The sequence below is a fragment of the Hypomesus nipponensis genome, chromosome 20 (genome assembly GCF_054491055.1).
Source record: "Hypomesus nipponensis isolate SF chromosome 20, ASM5449105v1, whole genome shotgun sequence".
Taxonomy (NCBI): Eukaryota; Metazoa; Chordata; class Actinopteri; order Osmeriformes; family Osmeridae; genus Hypomesus; species Hypomesus nipponensis.
Window position 1 is genome coordinate 6257168 of NC_140380.1, and position 13802 is coordinate 6270969.

The window sequence follows — 13802 nt, forward strand, 5'->3', positions numbered from 1 at the left end:
CTTTGTGTTTACAGATAAAGAAAAAAAATCTAGATTGTCAGTCGAGAGACTCTTCCTTTTGTTCAATGATAAATCGCATTTGGTTATTGGACAAATTGCCTGACACCTAATGTAATTTGTTTAACAAATGTTGTATCATAACTGCATTTGGCCTCAAGTACAGTACATGGCCATGGCCAGCAATGCACAAAAAAATAACCGCTGCCGTATTTCGGAGAGGACCATTACCCTCAATTGAGACTCCACTCGCTTTACTCTGCAGACCTTTTCAAGAACTTCGGAGACTTCGGCCAAGAAGAGGTCTCAGAATGAGCCCCCCCCGTTAGAGGAACGGCTGGCGCAGTCCAAAAAACTAAACCAGCGCCCCTATCCGCAGCAATCTAATCCCAGAATTTATTTGTCCAACCGTCCCGTAAATGGAAGCCCAGCTGGAACCAATGAGCTTGGAGCGGTGCCGCCGGCCAGCTGGCCGGAGCGATGCTGAGGCAGCAGGATTCAGCAGCAGCGCCGCCCGGACCCCCACATCTGGAGGAGCCATCGAGGTTCAGAGGTGAAGAAAGACGGGGGGGGGGGGGGGGGGGGGCGGACGGAGGGACGGAGCTCTTAAAATAAACTCGGGCACCATGTGGCTTGCTTCTCCTGGTCTGTTTAACTGTGTTGGGGGGGGGGGGGGGATTAATTAAGGATGGGGGGTCGGGGCGAATGAGGAATAAGATGAAGGATCAAGGATTTTCGTGAAATTGATTGGCGAAGACAGTGTAGGGGAACGAGGATTGCCCTGAGTGCGTTTTTGGCCTAAACTTGGCCTTCGTTAGGGGTCTGGGTTCAGAGAGGGTCTGGGTTCAGAGAGGGTCTGGGTTCAGAGAGGGTCTGGGTTCAGAGAGGGTCTGGGTTCAGAGGGGGTCTGGGTTCAGAGGGGGTCTGGGTTCAGAGAGGGTCTGGGTTCAGAGAGGGTCTGGGTTCAGAAAGGGTCTGGGTTCAGAGAGGGTCTGGGTTCAGAGGGGGTCTGGGTTCAGAGAGGGTCTGGGTTCAGAGAGGGTCTGGGTTCAGAGAGGGTCTGGGTTCAGAAAGGGTCTGGGTTCAGAGAGGGTCTGGGTTCAGAGAGGGTCTGGGTTCAGAGGGGGTCTGGGTTCAGAGAGGGTCTGGGTTCAGAAAGGGTCTGGGTTCAGAGAGGGTCTGGGTTCAGAAAGGGTCTGGGTTCAGAGGGGGTCTGGGTTCAGAGAGGGTCTGGGTTCAGAGAGGGTCTGGGTTCAGAAAGGGTCTGGGTTCAGAGGGGGTCTGGGTTCAGAGGGGGTCTGGGTTCAGAGGGGGTCTGGGTTCAGAGAGGGTCTGGGTTCAGAGAGCTTTCCCCGACCATTGACCATGTCCGGCTCCATCTGGGCAGCCCGGAGCTGAGGTGAGGTAGCTGCACTGTGGCGGAGGATGGTGGTGGGTCATATTGCCTTCTCCCTGGCAGCCCGTGGGGCCTTGGAGAAGCGATAAAAAAAGCCCTCTCAAGTTTCTAGGGTTTTAGCAGGATCAGATTAAAACACCCTTGTCAACCTGTTGGCTTTGTGAGCCAGCTGAGGAGGGGGGAGGGGAGGTAATTGAGCCTCAATGAAGAGGCCTCCCTCACGCGTCCGCCATTGAACGCCCATTAATATCACTCTAGGTTTGTTTGGGCCCTAATTGATAGCTGCTAAGTTCCTTTTCACCGGCCAGCCTGCGTTGGTAAGAGGCTGGGGGAAGCTCTGCTGAGGTTGCTGCTGCAGGCCTGCTGGTGGTGGAGGACATTAGAAGGTTCCGGGTCCTCCACTGTGGTCCAAAGACCACTAGTTTGGGGTCTACCTTGATTATTTTGGGGGTATTCTTGGAATGAAGGGGCCAACTCAAGTCACACTGATGGTCTCCGAGTAAATACCGGTAAAAGTTTCGCAAAGTCAACGGGTTTCTTTCCATGTCAATTACGTCTGACTGAAAAGCAAAACAAAGTTCGTCGACAGCCGAGACCATTGTTTACATGAACCTAAGAGCTAATGGCAGCCATTAGAAGTGGTCCATCCATCCTTGAACTTCTGCCGTATGAGTGGTGTCATCCATCAAACAGACAAATCCCTGTGGCGGTTGAGACACAAACCACTACATCGACACCCTCTCCCTTTCACCGTGTTTTAAACAAAGTCGAACGCAAGTCGACAGCGGTAAATCAAAAAAAAAAGTGATCCACGAGGCCATTTATACCCCTTAGTGGTGATCCGACTCGTTTCACAAGCTCTGGCGCTGGGCCGGAAAGGACCGGAAGAACCTCTTTGCTTAGTGGACAGGTGGGCGGTAATAGAGACTTCTGTATCGCTGGGACAAGTTTCAACGCCGAACCAGCCCACATACCGTACTCCCATCCTTCACTTAATGAGGCGTACGGCTGGATAACGTGAACTAAGCACATTGGAAACATTCCGTCTTTGCCCGAAAAAACTTGAAATATGAAAGTATTCTGCTCTGTCTACCGGGTAGTAGGCTGTTGGTGGGAAAGCAAAGCCTCTAAACCCCTGGAGTGAAACATTTAACCTGAGTGAACCTGAAAACAATTTTTAAACGACGCAAAAATGGATAGGCCGTAAAACCGAGGGGCCGTGTCAGTTGTTTTAGGACAAAAGCATCTGTTAAATCAGAGAACCTTCAGATTTATTATCAATATTACATTTCATACTTTGTGTTTATGTCCAACCATCTGTGCGTCATCAAGTCTGGCAATGGTTCAGGGCCCACTGGAGTCTGGTTCAGACGATGTCAAGGCCCTGTACTGAGTGCACCTTGGCTAGGGAAGGCACCCCAGGCCTCAACCAGGCCAGCTTGACAGGAAAATCAACACGTGGAACACAATTACACCTTTTCGAAGAAAATTGACCAATCGGTAATCAACACTGTGATATTCAACAAAAGGATTTGTGTTTTAACCTCTCGGCTCATTTCTACTTTAGCTTTTTTTTGCAGCTTCCCTAGAGCAGAAATAGTACCATTTAAATACAAAGCTGATTTGTTGATTCAGCAAAAAGAATTACGCTTATGGAATCATGCATGGTTGTTCTGGATCCCTAACCCTTCCAACAAATGATGGATATGAATTGAGCAGGGTTTCGTGGTTAAGGAGATACGGTACAGTGAGGGTATTGTGTTACAGACAGCTTCAGTGATGGATGCCATGGGTGACGTTTTTTGAAAAAAACTCAACACAATTCACTAACACTCACTAACACTAAAGGAAACGAATGTTGTGCCCCTGAGTAGAGAGAGAGAGAGAGAGAGAGAGAGAGAGAGAGAGAGAGAGAGAGAGAGAGAGAGAGAGAGAGAGAGAGAGAGAGAGAGAGAGAGAGAGAGAGAGAGAGAGAGAGAGAGAGAGAGAGAGAGAGAGAGAGAGAGAGAGATAACGGCTACACTTTCGGAATGGCTCAAATGATACCCGTAGACGGAAATCATTGAGGTCTATAAACCGTGGATGGGTCTCGACATGAGAACTCGTCAGAAAAACCAAAAGATTTGAAAAAGACACTGATATCTCATGCGACTCATCCTCCCGTCTCAAACGACCGGGCGCATCGTTTGCTGGGTGATGTCATGAGTGTGCTCCAAGGAAAGCTAGAAGGTTGTACAGTTAACTCCCAGGGTGTAATTCTAAACCATACAACCTACTACCTCAACCCGGATGCACACGTGTTCACTAGGCCTCCTCTTCTTTGTTTACAGTCCACGGACGCGCTCTCCTGGCTTTTGTTCGACGCATTTCCCTTTTGGCAGGGGGATTCCCCGTCAAATTCAAAAAAGGCGTCACGCAAAGTGGTATCGTTTGCGACTCTTTACAAACGTTCGCTATGTGTTTAACTGGTCAAAATGCAGCGCGTTTCCGCCACTCGAGGATGACAGCACAACTTGCCACTGAACAACAGGTGCACATTACTACGACGTGACTGAATATCTGACCCATTCATCTGACTGTGGGGAAGGGAGGGAATGTGCAACATTTTGAATATAGTACATGAAAAAAATGAAAAAGGAAACCCTTTCGTTGTTCACACCACCATGACAGAGACCCTCAGAGGCGAGCTTGTGCGGTTCAGATTTGCCACAAGATCGGATCTACGGGTTTGTGCCACGCGGTAAGCTTCAAAGTATCAAAGGGACTCGATATGATAAAGGATTCGTGAATGCTGTGTTTTGTGTTTGCAGTGGGACCTGAGGCGTGGGCTATTAAGAACCAGATACGTATACATTAAGTATGAGACCCTGTCCGTGAGTGGAAGATGTGCAGACAAAACAATCCAACAAGCAAAACTATAAAGTAGTCAGCAGAGTGTGGGTCAACTTAGTTTGTCTCAAAATTCTTTCTATATTCAAAGGAAAATTTAAGGAAAATTATGAATTGATATTTGTAGTTTGTAGGTAAACAGTCTCAAAATAGCATGCAATACAATGATAAAGAACATCACGAATATGTTTGCTTTTGAACCTAACTCACTTTTTTTTTCTTTTTTTTATTGAATCGAGACTGATACGGATGGGTGATCATCCATCAAAAATGTCCCAACTCTGTTTTCTCAGAAGAACACAGAGAGAGAGAGTACCATGAGGATATTCCAAGCAAACCCATTGATTTCGTCTGGCCCAAAAACATGACCAAACAAGTCACATGTCAGGAGGGCCAACAGCACAGTGCCTTCTGCAAACTAGTGTAACAACTTTCAAAAGCTCCACAGCAAACACAAGTGCAAAATATGAATGGTGTTTTTTCGTGGTGATGACTTACTTGGTTAATTGTGTTTCTCTCAGGTATTTGATTTGTCCGTGGTAATTTCTTGCTTTCATATCCTCTGGAAAGAAGAAAAAAGGAAAAAAAAGATTTATGGCTTGAACAAAAACCAGCAGTTACAGTTATACATCCTTCGACATTCTTTTTAAGTTCTAGATGAGGAATGATTCATTATGAGCAATAAATCAATAGCAACAGTGAAAGCTGAAGCACTTATCAAAATGGAACATGATGAAGCATGATGAATTAAATCAAACGAAATAGACAGAAATGGCTCAACATTTCATCAGTGTTTGTACAAGGACTTCTATTTGAAAGTTGTAGTATTCAACCATACTGGAAACTCACAAATACGAAATAGGCAGGAGGAAAGCGGCTCAGTTCAGAATCACAAAAACGCTTCAGGTTATTTCCAAAAATGACATTTGCATGGAAGTCCATCATTCAGGGTATATGATAATGTGGAGGAGGTCTATGTCCCAGTCTAGACCCCAAATGAGGCGAGCCAATTCTCCCTTTGCCATCAGCTCTGAGGTTGTGGCGAGAGCTTAGCCCAACTTAGTCCAGGCAGTAACAATCTAAAAGCCCATGGCAAGGAGCTGAATAAATCTGCTGGATGGACAAGGGTTGCCAGAGTAATGGAGCGTGCCACGGTCAGCTACCAGAAACCGTGCCAACAGCAGAGTTTCCCAAACAGCGGAAAATTCCGGCGGCCGCAGTGCGACAAAGCCAGGTAAAGAGTAATGGGACAGTGCCTGTGTCAATGCCACTTACCCAGGCTACTATCATGTTGGATTCATCATCTATTTGCTCTGGCTTTTTCCTCTGAAGCCCATTTTTTCTACCCGGCAACAAGCTGCCGGATTGAATGCGAATTAAAAAGCAATGCGACATGGGCGCCAGGCAGAACAAGCACTCCAAATAAAACAAAAAGGTTTGAGTTGTATTTCGGAGCTCAGTTCCGTGGCAAGTCGGGTTAAATTCAGCAACGCGCCGTCCGCCATTTTCTCAGCCAACACAAGAATGAAAGAAAAGAAAAAAAGAAAAAATGAATAAAAACCTTTTGCCAGCATCGCATTCCAACTTTCCCCCTTCTCCTCCCTCTCTGTCTTTCTTTCCCTTCTGGCACCATTACAAAACCTTGGCTGGAAGGTCACATGGTTTCCTACCAGAGAGCTTGGGCATTCTCATAAAGCATTCTGCTGACATTGTGAAGACATCTTTTGTCTAAATCAAAACCTTAGCCCAGCCTGCCCCGAAAATTCGGCACCTTCAAGGGGGGGTGGGGGGAGGGAGTGCAAAGGGGTGGCGTTAGGAGTCATGGCAACCCCTACCTGGCAGGCTGCCCATCATCTCGAGGTGGGGAGCAGGGGAGGCTAATGTGGTGTCGAGCAGGAATGCTCGGAGCCTTCCAAAGTCAATTTGATGTTCATGTTGGCCGCTTCAAATTCAGCTCCTCGACCACACTTTTTTCGACTACGTAAATGAGAAAAGGCACAACTTGTGGTGTTCTGAAACACACAACTATGAAACACACAAAAGTAAACGCAACTAGAAATAGCCCCCAAACGACAACTTTTCCCGTAATCGAAACACTATTTCTAGAGTGCTAGATGACAGAACTTGCGTATTAGACTGAGAAAAGGTCGACAGCTGTGTCGGCACAGTGGACTCTTAGAAGGTCTTACATAGTGGCCCATGTAAAAGCACCAGCACACAAACATGGCCGCCATGAAACCAGGCTGTCCAATTACCTCAGACCGTTTAGGAGCTTCTTGCAAATACATTGCCTTTTACCAATTCTGCAAGGGTACAGCAGACTGATCATTCAACGATAATTTCGATAATCACAGCAAGGCAGCTTGGCCTGAAAATACACAAAGCTGAGATACAAATGACCGTATCGAAATGAGACCGATACCAGCTAACAATAACACGGCAGTGTCAGGTTCTATCCAACTGATTGCGGTTCAAACTGGGCAGGGATACTTGTGGAATTAACTGCTATGGATTGCAAAGATATCCCACAAGATCAGATAGTTGGCTGTTCTATGGTTTCCTGATGGGTGTCCCATGAATACACATCATGGAGAAAGCTCCTCTTACTATTGTCGTTTATTGGATCCTTACAGTACGAGCCAGAAGGAGTCAGTGGGTTCATGGCAATAACTTACGCACGTGACATGTACTGTACCTCTGGCTCTAACAGAGCGAGGAATTCACCAGGGAGGAGATCTAATTTATGCCACAAAAACCCTCTTTTGCATGTGTTTCCCCCACATCATTCAGCCTTAAATCCAAGCTGCTGTGCCTGTGCCGTGCTGGCTCACCTCCTGTGATGATTACAACACTGTCTGTCAGTGTCTGTCATGCCAGACAAGGGCTTGTTTCCTCCAGATTACAAATTCATATTTATACATCCCTGTGTCGGTATGTTATATTTATACATCCCTGTGTCGGTAAGACATGTTGCCATTTACAAAGTTGGACACGCTAAGGGCCAGAGAGTATACCACTATATGGCTACATAACAGGTCTGTGTTATGTATGTTATGTCATAATTCATTCATGCGTCATCCATTGTCCGGCCAGCGTGCCTCATCTTTTATCACGGCCAGTGGGGTGACCGGTCGAGTGTCCAGAGCCGATTTTTTACAGGCAGAGTAATGGGAGTCTCGGACAAAGGGGCCGACCAGGATTCTGAGACTCATCTGGTTCCACATCCATTAAACAGACTCAGCTGAAACAGCTCCAAAACAGCCCCATCACCACCTCCCTTTCCTGCACCCCCCACACTGAGGGGAGGGGGGGGGGGTCATTTCATATCCTGAGAGGCAGGAGGCCAGGGTCAGAGTTCAAATAAGACCGGGGTGTCTGTGTGTGTGTGTGTGTGTGTGTGTGTGTGTGTGTGTGTGGGGGGGGGATTTGGCATCCCCTGGGATGGAATATACCATCACAAACCAGACAGGGGTGAAAAATCAGACACACCTCCTCCCAGTGATGTGAAAAATGAAGATTTAGTTGACTCGAGAGACAGAAAGTGAAAAACACTTACTGCGAAAGAGAATTGGACATGAATGTATTGATCAAATTGCAAAAGCACCCCTTTGCATTACGGAACGTTGGTTACCACAACACTGAGGACGACAATTCTGATGAAATCTGGTGAGCTAACCCATAAAAGGCAGCCTTTCTGACTGAAGACTAATACACTGTATGCTGCATGAACATACACACATGCAGTTTCCCCATATTTCTGAGGCATGTCATTTGCCGCCAGAGTAAAATGTCAAAATTATTTTTACATGGCTTGTTAATCTTCACCACAAGTCTGATCTACAGGCAGCCTAAGCTCTGGGGGAAGATAATATCCGCTGTTTTATTCTCCAAAGGCTCACCAGAGAGACACACAGTTATTTTTGTCTCAACGCCAGCGAGTACGCCCTTATCACCACTAATTTAATGTTGCCTCAAGCCATGACACAAAAACAGACAACAGGTTAATCCAGACTATAATCAGAGGCCGAATCTCGGGAGGGAACTGTACAGAACCACTGTCTCCGAGGTCCATGTCTGTTTATTTGCGGGGAACGTACGGCATGTTTCTGACAATAGGTCACCTCTGTTCTATCTTTCCAAAAAATGCGAGGGGGGGGGAGGGTGGGGAGGTGGTATCATTCGTTAAACTAGAACTACGGTTTTTAAATCAAAGATTCGATGACCGAGGAAGTCTTCATTGTTTCTTTGGAGTCTTGAGAGAGAGAGAAAAAACCCCCCCCTGAAAAACAAAGTAGCGTACAGTGAGGAAGGGGTGAGAGGGTTTGAGGTTGTGCACACAAGCTCCACTGGTTTTCCCCTATTGAGAGGCCTGGCCTTGCCTTGGTCTGGCCCCACTCCTTAAATGCTAACAGAGGTTTGCCAGGCAAGGAGCCAGCACCCTGACTTTCCCTGACCTGCCTGTCAGTCGATCCTACTGCCTAGCGCCAGACTAAACACTGACACTTTTAGCGAGGCTCATTGGCTGCAGCTGGCCACGCTTGGGCCAATCAGCAGAGAGGAAGGGAGGGCTGGGAGATGAGGACCAGGGTTCTGACTGGTGGGGAGAGTGAGAGGCTGTGTGGAGATAAGGGAAAATTTATATAAATAAAAAAAGGTTTTCAACCAACCAGGTACGACTGACTTGAAACAAGGAGCAATTTCAAAAGAAACGCTGTATGGATAGAACAATGCTAAATCTAGATTTTTTTTCTGTGGTCTTGACAAAAGATGTTTCCCAATCACTCTATTGTCTGTTTTGCTTCACAAGGAAACCAATAACATAGAAAAGGTTGTCTCACGGTGACTTGGTGAAGAGAAGACAGCAGTTGACCCTGGAGGAAGATTGGGTACAGATAATCCCTATAACTCTAACCCACCTAAAACAAAGCTGCTTCTTCAGGAGAGGGGTGTTGGCGTTAATTAAGATAAGAAGAATAGTAGTGGCATTGAGTTAAAGTCATTATGCCAAGGATAGATATGCCTTTACCAAGAAAGCAATGGGGGAAGCAGAACAATAACAAACTGAAAGGACATCAGTATGTGAATGGTGCCGAATTGATTACCTGGCTGGAACAGCGTTCCAGATAGGTCCCGCTATCAGACGATGTGCTTTTAGCATCACTATAAAGGATCAATACCTAATGAATTCCAAACGTCTGAATTTGGAAAGCATAAATGTATCTTACACATGAGTGCATGAATTCTCAATGTGGATCAATAAATATGGCATTACACAGTGCTGGATAAATGCATCGCCTTAATTGACCTGAGCATTTTTTTTTTTTTATGTATAAATTCAAAAGATAATTTAAATGGATTGGATTTCTATGGCATCTTTTGTCCGGGTTCTCTTATGACTCAGCTCACCTCAAGACCCAGCATCGTGCTTTTAATTACCATTGCTGGTTCATATCAGGTTGCCCAGGAATGACAACAAAAGCAGTGCAGAAATGCACATTTTTGACCTACTGCATTCGATAAGCATAGATAGGCTTGGATACAATTGCTATTATGCAGAGATGGAAGGCTGAGATCACAATGGCATTCCACTATGAGTGGCATGTGCCAAGCAAAGTTCTGCCTGTTACTGTTGAGGATTGGGTGTCCACAAGACACAATAACTACAGAACCACAAGATAAACCATGTACAAACTTGTTTCCTTAACCGTTTCAAGGAAGAAACGGAATGGACACTGTATATTTGACGTTTGCCAATAACCTGCAAAAAAAAAAAACGACCATCGACCTAAATTGTTTCAACCCTGGGACAGTCTGCAGTCTATCACTCGCGAGGAAAAGTTGTTCAGAAATATGTCAGAACCACAAACCCCACTATAATTTAAACCACAAGATGTTTTCCATAGTTACTCTGCAGACGGTGTACCGGTCAGGCTATCATATAGAGTGATACATTAAGGAGGATTTCTCATTTGGCAGGCAGAGGAGGTAGTTTTCATAATGATACCTTCTTCTCTGCACATCCTTACCAAACACTGTCCCACAGATAATCCTCTGCCCAGCCTCTCATTATCAAAGCAATTGACTGACAATGGAGGAAAAGACACAGGAAATTACTCAAATTAGTGTAAGCCTTTGGAAAAATATATTGCCCGCTTTAAGACCGCAATTAGCCTCTTAGCAAGAACAAGTCAATAAGGTAGAACATGTAATACATGGGATGTGTATTCGTAGTTGAATTGTTTTTGAATGACTATTTGCGCTTCAGGTATCTTCCCTCCTGGCACCGAGCAGGATTGTGTGAGTCTTAACAGCTCCTGCAGTAGCTAATAGAGAAGGTGACATGCAGGTGAATCAGCGGTATTGCCTCACAATGAGGAGGAAGACCATTAGACTGTAATTGGCTTTCTTTGCACCGTCTGAAAAGGTACGGTAGGCATGATCTGAATACTTAAGATGGTCACTGCATAATTTTGCCACAGTTTTTGCTATTTGTATAGTGTAGCTTGAATACATTTTGGAATACTTAAACCAGGTCTTGTTCTCACAATACATTTAAGGACTGGGTCATGACATAATAATTATCTGCTCTTTGCCCAAGTGTAGGTACATGGGAATTCTAGAGCATTAAATAGCTAATTATGCTCCTTTTGGAACTGTTAAACTTCCAGCAACAACTGTTGCTATTTGTATTTTCTCCCATTTCTAAAACTAAATCGTTAGGGACACAATAATTCTGTCACACTATTAACTGCACCTGGTATTTTGTTACTGTAGTATGAATTACTGCAGAAAACATTACATGTTTTCAGATAAGATACTCCCTCCCTTGACTCTACATTTACAGCCAATTAATGTTCATGAGAGACATGCCATATTTTCAGGATTTAAAATATAATTAAAAATATATCTACGATTCAGACATTTTCTTGACCTGGTTCAACATGAGAAGTCTGCTGTGCTTCCTCACTAGTATGTGACTTTGGATACAAGCATCAGCTAAATTCATAATCCGCAAGAACAAAAAAAAGCGTCATAAAGCCATCTTGAAATACACAACCAATACTCCCCAAAAAGAATCCTAATAAATATGACTTGAATGCAGTGATATTTCATCTCTGCACGTTAGCAGAATGGAAGTAGCATTTCCACGTATCTAAACTGTAGCGACAAAAATATATTTAGGAAAATACGAAGACATTTGTCCCAGAGGTTGGACTGGGGCAAACGTGCCCTACCACTGCGAGGTCCACATGCAACATTTATTTCAGGTTTCGTCCACACGTTGCAAACGTTTTAATATTCGAACGCAGCTGGGGCGAATCATAGCCGAGAGTTGGCCCCCCGAAGTTCATGTTCATCCAATTGGAATTAAAACATTTGTCTTCCAATCCATCTCTGTGGCCAGCCTGAACAAAAGAGTGTGAAACTGTATCAAGGCCTGGAGCAAGGCTCAGCCAGAGGACGAGGGGAAGGGGGTAGCGGGGAGGAGGAGGAGGTGGAAGAGGATGGGGTTGCAGTCAGAGATGTGTCCCTGCTTAAACATGTGGCTGCTCACTAAAAAGCCGTGTAGTGGCTGCGGAGAGCGCGCTGCGTGTCAGTCATCCATGATCCCAGGCAGAGCAAACAGGAAGGGACAGAGCGCTGGATTAGACGGCAGCCTGGTGTTTCCACTGGGGGGCCCCCCCTGCTGTGCTACATGTTCCCAGCTCCCTTTGTCTGACGTTAACCCGTTAAATCCCACGGAAGACAGGCCATTCAGACCCAGTGTCACTCGCCCCAGGGGGCCATTTTCTGTGGAACAATGATCTTAAAGGGTTTACATAGCATTGCCACTGATTCTACCCCCCCCCCCCCCTCCCCCTTGTTTGTTTCCTGGGAGGTTTGTATATTTCATTATGATCATGCGTTGTTCTCAAGTTGTGGCGAATACATTGAAACAACACTCCGCTTCGAGAATCCTTTTCTGACCTTCTCACAAGACTTCCATCGCCAAAGCGTCATTAGCACGCACAAGGTATTCACTATTGCTGATTGGGATGTTCAGGGTACACAGGGATGACATGTTGACCACAATCTAGAGTGTTGTGTGACTGTTCATCAAGGTATGTCCAAGTGTATGGCTATGTTTGACCGATAAAACATATATAAAAAGGTGTCTGTACACTGTGGTGTTGATACATTGCGAGACCGTGATGCACACTGTGAGAAAAGTGTAATTACTGCAGTAACGCTCTCTATGATTAATGATGTGGAGCTTTGAAACCAGTACTTTGGGCCAATAGCAAATTAGCATGTTGAAAATAGCAAGTGAACGGGTCTGGTAGACCAGAGATGTGTTTCAATGTGTATTTATGTACAGTTTAGGGACACACATGGTTAACCAGGTCTAATAACCCAATTAGTGCTCTCTCCTCATCCATGTACACAGTCCAGCGCTGTGTACAGTATGTATAGGGGTCTGTGTGTCCATACTAAGCATTGTAGGCTTCTACTGTTAGTGAGGTGTTGGTTTTAACAGTACTGGCCTTTCTGTGTCATACTACTTAGTATGACACAGAAAGGCCAATAAACCTAAAAAACACAAATAAAACATACCCAAACAGCGGGGTTTTTTTTACCATTAAATGTTACTACTTAACAAAAAATATATAATATTACCTTACAACAAATGCCTTTGTAAAACACTGTCTGAACTGAAAGGATATTTGAAGTTGATGCTAGTCATTCTTTTTAGGGCAATTTAAGATACTAAAAGACGAGCGATATAATTTCTTGTTTACAGAACATGACAAAATCATCCAGTGATTTAATGTTTTGTCTTTATCAAGTAAGGTATGGAACAATTTAACTGAAATATGATAGACTCTATAGTCATGCCCTGGCTAAATCTACAATAGTGATTTGATTAATGTGCCTAGCAAGATGTAATCCTTGCATTTAGGGATAATAACATAATAGCATAAATTAAGGATGGCGACCAGAACGTGGAACAACAATATAAAGAAAATAATTTGACAAGTATCTAGGCTACACAAATTATTGCTGTGGATTCCTGAAATTCAGTTGACATTACACTATAATGCACACACACACACGCACACACACACCCAGTACTGCAAAAATGTATTTCATCCTATAATCATTGTTCCGGTTTCCCCCCAGGTGATTTCATGATTAGAAAAGCAGCCTTGGCAGAGTCTGGGCTTCTAGATATGTCTGTGTTGCTCTCAGCAGAACTCTTAGAAGGTCTCTTGGACATCCGAAAATAAAGTCAAGTTCACATTGCAAGTCAAACACTGTTGGCATTACTGCACTGCAGTATGCATAACCATTTTTTTTTTGTTTGATCACCACAATCTGCCTGCCCCCACCTACATCCCACTCAGATGAAGTGCACTTGACTCCAACCCAATGGCACTCCTTAACCACCATCAAACAAAATGCCTTTCAGAGGCAACAACAGTACTGGTCTGTTTTTTTGTTTTTTGTTTTCTGTGAGGACCAGGAACTTAAAATAGAA

General features: G+C 44.8%; 1 long non-coding RNA gene across 3 annotated transcripts in view; it reads right to left on the bottom strand.

Annotated features, from left to right (window-relative positions):
- Nucleotides 1-13802, bottom strand: part of LOC146246102 (uncharacterized) — a 50450-nt gene that overhangs the window by 12188 nt on the left and 24460 nt on the right. For all 3 annotated transcript variants that reach the window (XR_014734611.1, XR_014734610.1, XR_014734612.1), the window contains exon 2: nt 4781-4844. This is a non-coding gene — a long non-coding RNA (uncharacterized LOC146246102). The remainder of the gene's footprint in view (nt 1-4780; nt 4845-13802) is intronic.